This window comes from Lagenorhynchus albirostris, chromosome 12, assembly GCF_949774975.1.
Source record: "Lagenorhynchus albirostris chromosome 12, mLagAlb1.1, whole genome shotgun sequence".
In the NCBI taxonomy this organism is placed as follows: Eukaryota; Metazoa; Chordata; class Mammalia; order Artiodactyla; family Delphinidae; genus Lagenorhynchus; species Lagenorhynchus albirostris.
The window spans coordinates 12286566-12298714 of record NC_083106.1 but is presented as its reverse complement, the minus strand read 5'-3'; the positions used below and the strand labels follow the sequence as shown (position 1 = coordinate 12298714).

Below are 12149 nucleotides of genomic sequence, written 5' to 3'. Positions count from 1 at the left end.
CAAGCTACATGTGAATCCATTTATGTAAATGAAAATAATTATACATTAATCTGTATAAACATGTATGCAAATGTCTAGGAAGGATTCTGGAAGGTGCTCACACCCAACTCTGAAAAAAGTGAAGAGTTTAAATGAGATTATCATCTCACACCAGTCAGAATGGCCATCATCAAAAAATCTACAAACAATAAATGCTGGAGAGGGTGTGGAGAAAAGGGAACCCTCTTGTACTGTTGGTGGGAATGTAAATTGATACAGCCACTGTGGAGAACAGTAGGGAGGTTCCTTAAGAAACTAAAAATAGAACTACCATAGGACCCAGCAATCCCACTACTGGGCATATACCCTGAGAAAACGATAATTCATAAAGAGTCATGTACCAAAATGTTCACTGCAGCCCTATTTACAATAGCCAGGACATGGAAGCAACCTAAGTGTCCATCATCGGATGAATGGATAAAGAAGATGTGGCACATATATACAATAGAATATTACTCAGCCATAAAAAGAAATGAAATTGAGATATTTGTAGTGAGGTGGATGGACCTAGAGTCTGTCATACAGAGTGAAGTAAGTCAGAAAGAGAAAAATAAATACCATATGCTAATACATACATATGGAACCTAAGAAAAAAAAAAAGGTCATGAAGAACCTAGGGGTAAGACGGGAATAAAGACACAGACCCACTGGAGAATGGACTTGAGGATATGGGGAGGGGGAAGGGTAAGCTGTGACAAAATGAGAGAGTGGCATGGACATATATACACTACCAAACGTAAAACAGATAGCTAGTGGGAAGCAGCCGCGTAGCACAGGGAGATCAGCTCGGTGCTTTGTGACCACCTAGAGGGGTGGGATAGGGAGGGGGGGAGGGAGGGAGATGCAAGAGGAAAGAGATATGGGAACATATGTATATGTATAACTGATTCACTTCGTTATAAAGCAGAAACTAACACACCATTTTAAGCAATTATACCCCAATAAAGATGTTAAAAAATTAAAAAAATTAAATTAAATTAAAAAGTGAAGGGTCTAGCAGGAAATTAGATTTTTAAAAATTATCTATTTTTTTTAATTACTCTAGATAACTTTCTTGTAATACTTTACAAGAAAGTATTTCTGTATGATTGGACAAATAAAAATAAAATCTGCAGACAACAGAAAGACAATGGGGGGAGGGGTACATATATGAAAACAAACCACATTCCACAGCTCCCAGTGTTTAATCAGAGAGGACTTTCCATTAATATTCTCGTGATTACCACGTTGCTCCATGAGGCTGCATTTCTGGCTGCCACGTTAGGAGCAGCTGTTTCCTATCATTCATTATCTGTTTCCTCCAAGGCCGTGAAAACTGAAAGGCAGTTGTGTCTGGTTCCAGAAGCTGACCATGTAAACCTGCCTCCACCCCTTCACCCCAATGGCACCACGGAGGAAGGGCAGGAAGGCTCCGGACAGAACCTGTTGCCTTTACATTTCTGAGTCCAAAGCAAAGCACTATTCCTGAACTTTCTTCCCTGATCACACCTGAGTCACAGAGCCTCCAGGCACCTGGCAGTCCACACTCGTCACCGCCTCTCCACATCATACCTACTCAAAGACATTTCATATTCTTTAGCCCGAAAGAAAACAGAGGATCACTGATGAACTTTCAACACCTCTCTCCATTCTGAAACAGGTTGGAGCAGGTGAACGATGTGAGTACAACCTATAGACGTCAGCAGGGGGCCATGATCCTACCACCAAGTTCACCCTCCAGCACTGCCAATGGACTGGTTTTTAGCTTCCCAAATCTCTTCACCTAGAGGAATCCATCTTCAACCCCAATCTGCCTGGCAAAGTCCCCTTTATCCTTTAAAACCCTCTGCAAACTGCCCCCTAAACTACATGCGCACGCACACACACACACACACAATGCATTCTATGCTCCTCTGAACGGCTCCTAGACCTGTAAACATGTCCATCATCGAATGCACCACACAGTACGGTATCCTAATCAGCGTTGCCACCTACCTCCCTGCTAGATGGAAAGCACCTCCCCACTGGACCTCCATAAGCCAACACTGCGTCTGCATCACAGATGGTTAACCAGGCTCACTGCGTGCCCTGGATGGCAGTACAGACGGGCAAGTGATGCTCCACACTAACGCTGGTGGGTGGGACCTAAAGGCCAATAAGTTTTATAGGATTTGGGGGTAGAGGGCAATTCGGGTAAGGCTGGGAAAATAGTATAATCAGAAACATCCAGACCGCGAGTCTGGAGAATTCCATTCCAGTCTGGGTCCTGCCATTCCATCTTAGCCGTGGAACTCTCTGGGCCACAGTTTCTTTAGCGTTAAACTGAAACAATTTATTCACTCAAAAGAACACGTATTTGGGCTGCGTGACCTACGGTTATCACCAACACTCAAGATTAGATAGTTAGCGATGGGAAAAAAACATGGAAATCAGAGTGTTGGAACCACAGCCCGAGGAAAAATGCCCTTGCCTTTCCCAATAGAAGTCAAGAAACACCCCAATTTTCCCAATACACAGGCCGTCTTCCAGTTCACAAACCGAAACAAGATGAACATCTTAGCATTTCCAAACACGTAATAGTTCTTCACTAGAAAGGTCCTCCTGGTCTCCCTTATCTTAAACCTAATATGATTTTCCCCTACACCTTCCTCCAAACAAAATGAAGAAAAAATATGAAAATAAATCGCTAATATCTTCATTGCGGCAAAGTCCTCTGTTGCAATTTTAAGCAGCAAAGGACACTGACAGTGATCCCTGGGTCTTTAAGGCTTGTAAACAGATGGTAATGTAGGCACCCAGGCCTGCTGGCTGCTCCCAGCCTGACTGCTTCAGGCCCCTGGATGGGGGATTTTTAGCTTGAGTCATCACCCCTGCTTTCTTCGAGAGCAAAACTGCAGTTCCCCTGAAGACAGTGCAGCCGATTAACACAGATTTTTAACTCTCTCTTTATGGGATTTTCGGTGGATTTTTTTTCAACTTTTAAATTCAGTGTACACTGTATAGCACAGGAAACTATACTCATTATTTTGTAATAACCTATAAGGGAAAAGAATCTGAAAAAGAATATATATATATGTGTATATATATGTATATAAAACTGAATCTCTTTGCTGTACACCTGAAACTAACACAACATTGTAAATCAACTATACTTCAATTTTAAAAACAATCTTTTTTAAAAATTCAATGTATAAGCTAAAAATGGATAGCATCTATAATATGCTGTGCATTCATTCATTAACAATGGATTGCATCTCTCTACACAGAGTTCTGAAGCTGTAATGCGGGAGGGAGGGGGGGAGTAGTATAGGTAGCTTACAAACACATATTTTTAAAGCAATAATAAATAGAAACTAATTAAGCAAGTATATTAAGTTGGAAACTGATCTAGAAGAAATCATGTGACAGTTTCTCAAGGGGGAAAGGGCCTTCTCGGGCTAATAGAGATTAATCTAGTTTTAAGACAATTTGTCTACATTCAACACTGCTGAAATCCTGTTCCGGAAGCAGGTACACATGGACTAAAATATAAAAACACTTATTCCCTCAGCTCAAGGACGTCTTACAAAAAGTACTCCATCTATAGATAAGCAAGTCAGGTAAACTCTGAAGCTCTTTCTTTCACTCCCTATGCCTCCCAAAGAAACATCAGGGATGAGTCTTGCCCATAAACCCGGGTCTGCTCTAGCACTAACAGCAGACTCCACATCACTCCAGGTGCCTACCTGCAAAGGTGCCTCTTTGAGACCTGTGGGGACCATTTTTTCTCCCTTTGCAGGTATAACCCTAAATAAAAGTCCTTTGAGAAGTCTGCAACTTTCTGAGGTTTTGAAACTGAGGGAATCAACTCTGGTGACTAAAGAACAGAAGTAATCGCCATTCTGACAGCTATTCCCACAGTGCTTACAGGAGCACACCTTACGAAATAACTTCTTGGCTCCCAAGAAGAAATCGGGCTGGTTTCCTTAATTGGACTTGGTGAGACAGACTGCCTTTCATCGGGGGCTAATGGGCCAGTTGATCACAGAAGATGATTACTCAGAGGAACACACACTACACCAGGGACACACCCAGGGATTACTGTCACACCCACCGGTTATCGAATGCCACAGCAAAGCAGGAAATGGAATAAGCCGCCGTGGACATTAATTGTGATAAAACAGGAAATACAAACTTGAAGGGCCTGACTTTGGCGACAGCCTTCCCTCTGACTTTCAGTGACTGTATTCTACAGATTACTATTAGCAGCGGTCAAGCCTCAGAACACTATGTTAGTGGAATAACCAGGGAGAGAGATTTAAGAAGTCATCCATATCTTACAATTTAAGAGGTATAATTGGCACCTCCCCTTTTTAATGCCATGTGATGTCGACACACTCCCCAAAGGGTATGTGAGCCAATCTTTCTCTTCACCATTCTTCTCACTGAGCTGTAATTTACCATCTGTAAAAGGCAGCGTATGTGTTCACTTTGAAACTATTCTGTCAGAAATGTGAAAAATTTTCCCCAGGATATCCCTGTAATGGATGCAACAAAACAACGGCTAGAGTTTTTTTCAGCACTTACTATATGCTATACAGTTTATTTTACCATTTATTGTGGTAAATGCTTCACCTGCATTACCTCACTGAATCCTCAACATAAACCCTCAAAGTTTAGTAACGGCATGACCCCAAATTTAAAAATAAGCTAGTTGACTAAGCAATGCATAGAAATTGGCCAACATCACACATCTAGTAAGCGATTGGTAAAGGATCCAAACGTAAGCAGCCAGCCCTGGTCTTAACCACCATGTACTACCGTAGCGGCCACAAATGTTTTTAGAATGAGGAATGGCCCAAACACAAACACACAAATTTAGACAACCGTAACAGACAGAAAAGAGAGAGACTATGAATGCATACGTGAATACCTTTTCTCTCCAGGCAAAATCCTTAAAACAGTTATTCCTCTGTTGCAGGCAATTAACTACAGGCATCCAATGTAGACACATTCCATTGAGACCCATGATTTTTAAACACTAATTCCGACTTTGTTAGGGAGACTCCCAGGTTTTACCTTCTCCCCCACCAAGTGCTGACCAAAGGCCTTTATTGCACGAGCCCTGATTTGTGCAGATAAACAGACACCATCCCTGACCACCTCAAGTGCAAATGTTAATCCTGTCACTGGGCTTTGGAATGAAAATGTTTGTTTGGGTTTTTTTTAAAGAGAAAAAGAATGTTAACTGCATGGAACAAAAAACCAAAACAAAACAACTCTATTCCTTACATCTCACTGCAACAATATGTTACTTTCATTATATTGTATCTTTGGATCTATAAAAAGCAAACAAAACCAACAATTATAATAAAAAGATCTATAATATGAAGTCTGCTTTTATAAGAAAAAATCTTGTAATGTTTTTAGAACATTATAGTCATTATAGTTACCACCAAGGATGATAATTACGTACCTTAACCCACAAAACTGTTTTTAGATCTTCTGGTGACAATTAAGTCATTATAAGAGATTGATTTCACTACGCTCATCACTTGCAGAAAGTCTACCACAACTACATTTAATAAGATAGCTTTCTCTTAGGTCCTCAGCATTCTCCCTGAATTCCTAAGGTTGCTTCTAGGCATTTATACTTTTCTTTTTTTGCTGTTATTAGTTAGTCTTAAATGTTTCTTTTCTCCCTGATTCATTAGAACATGATTTTAGGAGATGGAATTTCTACAGCTGAGCTGGAACATTACATATTATCTAACATTAAGGTAGTTTTAAAATCAGAAAATAGGAAAAAGGTACCAATATGCATGCTACCTTAATAAGATATTTTTGTAATTATTTTATATTGGAGTAGAGTTGATTGACAATGTTGTGTTAGTTTTAGGTGTACAGCAAAGTGGATTCAATTATACATATACAAGTATCTATTCTTTTTCAAATTCTTTTCCCATTTAGGTTATTACAGAATATTGAGCAGAGTTCCTATGCTATACAGTAGTCAATCAAATACTTTTGCGATATCCATTCTAGGGCTTTTTTTAAAAAAGATGAGGGAGAAACAGAAACACCCTCAGTGATGCAAGAAGAAGTTATCAAACAGAATTTCAAATTGCTAAAATATACAGAGAAAGGTGTTAAACTGATTAAAGTAATAGCTATAAATATCCTCCAAGGGACCACACGCTCAGAAATCATGGGGAAGGAGCGAGGCGGACACAGAAGCAGAAAAACTGTCTGGTTTTTTTAAGTGGTAACTACTAAAAAGTAAAAATTTACCTTGTTAAATTATTTTTAAAACCACATTCCCCTGAACTGTCACTGTGTACGGTTGAAGGTGGAAGCTTTCCCAGAACTGAGTATATGTTTAACCCTGGGAATGGTGTGGCAATGGCAACCACCCACAACAATCTGGGAAACAACGCAGAGCAAGAGAAAGGGCAGCCACGCCCTGCAGAGGTGGGTCCTCAGGTTTTTTTCATCCTATCATAATCTAGCCCCATTAGTTTTAAGTATAATCTGTGTGTTCTTCCAGAGTCCAGGACCTCAGAAATGAATACCCATGCAGCTGCTTCTGGATCTGGTAGAGCCAGTATGATTCATCTGGGCCTGGGTCTGAAATGCTCAGAGTATATATTTTTAAGATTTTGGTACACCATGTACCAAGCTAGAAGTGGAAATGGGAGTAGGGGGCAGTGTTTCTTACATGCTCCAGCATCCTTCTGGGGTGGCAAGAGTGGGGAGACTTCCAAACACTTGGATTGGGACTTCCCTGGTGGTCCAGTGATTAAAACTCTGGGCATCCACTGCAGGGCTCGATCCCTGATCGGGGAGCTAAGATCCCACATGCAGGTGTGGTCAGAAAAAAACAAACAAACAAACGCTTGCATGTTATTTCTGACCACTTCTAGAGCATACATTCCTACAAATGCTCTGCTATTGCTTTGGCTCAACCACTAGAGTGAAGACTCTGAACATATAAAGACTACATTATATGCGGAGCTAGGAGCGATGGTTAATCATTGATCAGTCACGGGCAGCAGACGGCAGGCGCTAACACACAGGACACCCACAGCTCCAGGCGTGACCTCCAGGCCACACCCCCTCAGCCCTCACTTCCCGCAGCAGCCTCCTCTGCAGACACCTTTCCTCTCCGGTCCTCACCGCCTTCTCCCTCTCCCACCTGCACTGCCTGGCAGCCCAAACTCCTCTCTCTTTTTTTCACTCTAGTCAATGTTTTAGTAGTTCCTCCTTTTTTCAATGAAGAGGTTTTATGTTTCCTTATGCTATAAAAGTCCAGTCAATTTCACATTTCACAGATCAAAGGAAATAAATACTCAGGAAGTCAAGTTAAGTTTTGCACAGAGCCTTTGACTGGTTTTTCTCCTTGAGATTCAGGGGCTTCCCCTACAGTAGAAGGCCCAGTTCACTCCAGGTCTAAAACCCAGTAGACTGCCATGTTCCTTAACAGAAAGGCAGGTGCCACCCTAATAGAATCCTGAATCAAGTAACATTCAGGAGCCTGAAAAAATTCATATACATATGTGTATAGTTCTATATGTGTGTGTGAGGATAGATAGGTAAATAGATATAGATATTTATATATGTATTACATATGTATACACACACACACACACACACACACACACACACGCACTTCCTCCACAAAGAAAGGCCACTCAAAAACATAAAGTCCGGGCTTCCCTGGTGGCGCAGTGGTTGAGAGTCCGCCTGCCGATGCAGGGGACACGGGTTCGTGCCCCGGTCCGGGAAGATCCCACATGCCGCGGAGTGGCTGGGCCCGTGAGCCATGGCCGCTGAGCCTGCGCGTCCGGAGCCTGTGCTCCGCAACAGGAGAGGCCACAACAGTGAGAGGCCCGCGTACCGCAAAAAACAACAAACAAACAAAAAACATAAAGTCCTCCATTGGCCTCTACCTACTAAGAGGCATAAACAGGGCCTTGGTGATGTAGCCCACCTCCCCACACAGCACCCCTCCAGGTTCACCTCTCTCCACCCGACCTCAGGACAGACCCAGCACAATCAAGTTCTTTCAGTTGTGAGCAAATGCCTTATCTCTCTTGCCTCCCAGTTTTCTCCCAAATCTTTTCTTTCCCCTCCTCTAGGCCTGGCCACCCCCTGCTCATCCTGCAGGTCTGGATTCGGATGTGGCTTCCTCCAGGAAGCCCTCCGTGCTGTGCCTGTTCAAACTCTGAGTGAATTACTCTTCTGCTGACATACCTGTGGGCTTGTCTGTGTTCTCCACTCAATGGAAGGTGCCAAAGACAGGGACCCTGTCCACTTCACCGCACCTAGTAGAGACATTACACATGATAGGTGCTCTATATATGTTTGATGACTTATATTTAAAGTTAGTTAATCTCTATTTGCACCAATTTTCCTGCTAACAAATGGCTTCCACCTCTGGGCTGTAATAGACATTATTTGTACAAAATTTCACGGCATTCAGAATATTTCAGATAAATCCTACAATATATGAAGGTAAATCAAAAGCAAAACGTATTCTTCCAAGGTTTTGGGGCCGTCCATAACAAATCTTTTCTGCCTAAATGGTTAAACTATGGAATAATACAGAACCCAGGTAGAGACGCATTTACTCTCATTTCAAAAAAAAAAATGTGGGAAAACTTGGAGTAGAGAGAGAGTTTCTGTGGAATAACTCTTCTCTATAGAAGCCACTAGTACATAGTCATTCAATGAATGAATAGCTCTGTTAGTATTAAAGTAAGAGAATGCATAATCTATGTTCTGTTACCCAGTTCAGGGAGGGCGGAACATGTCCCAATTCATCAAACATCTACTTTACCAAACAGTCATCTATTCCAAAAGATGGTTACAGATTTTCAAGAATTCAAATAAAATGCATTCCGTGCTTAAGTCATGCTGAGACTGTGCTGTGCTCATTCAGGAAGATGCTTTAACACAGCGTGATCTCTCGGGACATCGATGCCTCGTCTCCCATTTGCTCTTGGATCTACTCAGACGTTTGCACCCATCAATCCACCAAAACTAACTTTCAAGTTCAATGTCCTCCACACACTAAATACACTGGTCAATTCTCAGTCTCCCCTTATTAGCCCACCAGCAGTACTGGGCCCAGATGACCATTCTTTCCTTCTGGGAGCACTTTCCTCACTGGCCCCAGGACACCACCCTTCCCGAGATTTCCTGTACTTACAGGCAGCAACTTGCTGGTTGCTCAACCCCCAGACTTGTAAGGGTGGGAACGCCCTAGATTTCTTCTCTCTCCTTGTCTCCCTCTGCCCACTCATTGGGTGATATCATCCAGTCTCAGACATTTAATACCATGTATATACCCCAATGGCCACCAAATTTCTATCTAGTCCCAAACTCCCCCATTAATGCAGACACACATCTCTACTTCACTTGGCGAACTAACAAGCACGGATGTTTCGAACCCAAATATCCCCTTCACCGTCTCCTCCCACGCTCTTCCAGCTCTTTGCAGACGGCAACTCTAACCTTCCAATTCCCCAGACCAAAGACGCCATGGGTATCCTCTCACACCACCACCCGATCTCTTGGTAAATCCCACTGGCCTTTCGGACCACCCAGAACATGGTCACCTCTCGTGATGGTGACCACAGCTGCCACCTGGTCCAAGCGTCATCTTTCAGATGGTTATTGCCCCAGTATCTTAACTGGCTTCCTGATTCCACCCTTGCTAACTTCTGTCTACTCAACACAGCAACCACTGTCATCTTAAAATGTAAATCTGGTATCACTCCTTGGCTCCAAAGCCTCCAATGGCTCCCCAAACATCAAATTACAGCCAAAACATACATAACGGTCTCTAAGGCTCTGCACCATCTGGCCTCAACCCGTCCCGTGATCTCATCTCCTGCCGCTCTGCCCTTGGCTCCCGCTGTCCCAGCCACGCTGGCCTCCCTGCTCCCTCCACGTGTCAGGCTCTGGCCCGTCTCAGGGCATTTGCACTGACTGTTCCCTCTGCCAAGAACATCCCTCCGTCTGTTAGCCGAGTGCTCACTGAGAGCTTTCCCCCAGCCATCCCGGTTAACACTGCATCCCCGCTTCCCTCCTGCATCCACCTACGGCCCTTGCCTGCAACATGTACTACAATCCACGTGCTACGAGTTTTACTTACTGTGTGTCAACCCCCACTAGAATGTCAGATCCGGGAAGACAGGAACTACTTACCGTCTCTTCTATTCACTGCTGTATCCTCAGCTCTCTCGGAACAGCTCCTGGTACGGGGTCAGCACTCAATAAGCACTGCTGAATGAATGCATGGTGACTAGCTACTTTCATCAGACTTAGTGGAAGTGTCAGTTAAGAGGGCACTCTAGTTAACAGGCGACAAGTTAAATGCAAAGAGTTAGTTCTATTTCTCCTAATGTGACCTGGTGCACTACTTCATCCAAAACTTCGTTTCCCGAATTAACGTGAAAGACAAGCGCATCATTTCAGAATACCAGGTTGTGCAGTTAGGATTACTTTAAAAATCATAGACGAGAAATGAGCAAAAAAACCTTTTTCTTTTGGCCGCGCCGTGCGGCATGCAAGATTTTAGTTCCCCAACCAGGGACTCAACCCGTGCCAACCTGCAGTGGAAGCGAGGAGTCTTAACCACTGGACCGCCAGGGAAGTCCCAGAAATGAGCAAATTCTAATGGAAACGTCAGCTGTGCAGAATACCGGGGAGATGTTATAAGAAAAATCACCTATTGTTTTATAGCTGATCCTATTAAGAATCTGTTCACTTTACCTGAAACTCACAGACGAAATCACAGCTACTTCTAAGGGTTGGATGGGCCAATGACGAACAAGAAAACGGGCCCCATCATGCCTGTGAAGGACGGACCTGCCACCCCCTTGAGCGCCGCGCCCTGGAAGAGCCCTCCACACCCTTGGCTCTCTCCCAGCCGGTACGACCCAAAGGAGGCACTAATCTCAGGGAAACGGCTCCCCATCCCACAAAGCAACTGCAGCCAGAACTGCTGATCTCACTAAGCACTGGGCAAGACTGCAGGGACTACTCTACGATGCCTTTAGCATTTATCAGCACTGATTTTGTATCTCCATTGACAAGCTTCCTGTAGGACCCTAATCTTCTCTACTTCACTACGTGTTCTATGTCTTAGACTGCGAGGTACAGAAATAATTCAGCGTGCCATATTCATGTATATTGCATCATTTCACACTCAAGTTGGAGGACCTGAATTTCAGCTAACACTCTCCTATTTTAACACATTCCATGTGCCAAGCTGCATGATATTTACACCTCATTAAAACATGAGACAATCAGAGTGCTGCAGTGAGAGAGGGCACTGCGTTTTCTGAAGCATTTGAATCATGCAAGATGCTGGTACCATGCAACATGTCTCCTCTACAAACTAGAACGGCTTTTGAGGTTGCTACCCGCAAGGTGTGATCACTCTCGAACCTGCAAAGCAGCTCCTCCTGGACTTCAGCACACTGCAATGGTACTGCCGTGCTAAGGCCCTGAGGCACAAACCGTGGACATGAACGTCCCCTTCTCTCCACGCTCACATGCAGACCCTGCCAGGCTTCTGGAACACTCATGGGTGGTGCCTCTCTCAGCAGCCCTTCTCCTGTCTCTGTCTCTCTCTCAAGGCCCCTGCTCTTACTCAGGGCTCTTCAACTCTCTCCAAGAGACCACCCCGAATGCCTCCCAGAGCTGGTCTCTCAGATTCCAATCACTCCTGCCTGCAAAGCCCTCCCTGCATCCCACAGTTCTGCCAGCAACACACCTCCTTTCAAACCCCTCTATCATTTCTCCATGATCCACTGAATTAAGTACAAACTTCCTAAAAGTCAGTGGCTCTCAAACTGTGGTCCACAGAACACCTGAAACAGATTCACGGTTGGCCTGCTAAGCACCCAGCACCCAGGGCCTCACCTACACCCACACCTACGGCAGCAGGCTCTGGGGAGTTAGGGCCGGGAATCATTTGATCCTTATTAGTGAGTGACTCTCAGGCCCACTAAAATCTAAGTGCCAACACCCTACATCTTGCATTAAAGCAACATGGCTGGACACATCTGGCTGTGCTGGCTTAACGCATATCAAACCAACCCGTAAGAGTAAAAAGGAAATTTTTTTAAAGATGGGCTAGA

At 43.9% G+C, this 12149-nt stretch overlaps 1 protein-coding gene across 5 annotated transcripts in view; it reads right to left on the bottom strand.

Moving 5' to 3' along the window:
* CNKSR3 (CNKSR family member 3) overlaps positions 1 to 12149 on the bottom strand; it is a 101315-nt gene that overhangs the window by 73733 nt on the left and 15433 nt on the right. The window contains exons 2-3 of one of the 5 annotated variants that reach the window (XM_060167260.1): positions 10210 to 10354; positions 8251 to 8321 (exon numbers count right to left, since the gene is read on the bottom strand). The exons of 3 other annotated variants lie outside the window; for them this stretch is intronic. The gene's annotated coding sequence lies outside the window, so the exon portion shown is untranslated. The remainder of the gene's footprint in view (positions 1 to 8250; positions 8322 to 10209; positions 10355 to 12149) is intronic. One more of the 5 variants, XM_060167261.1, reaches the window with a different exon arrangement.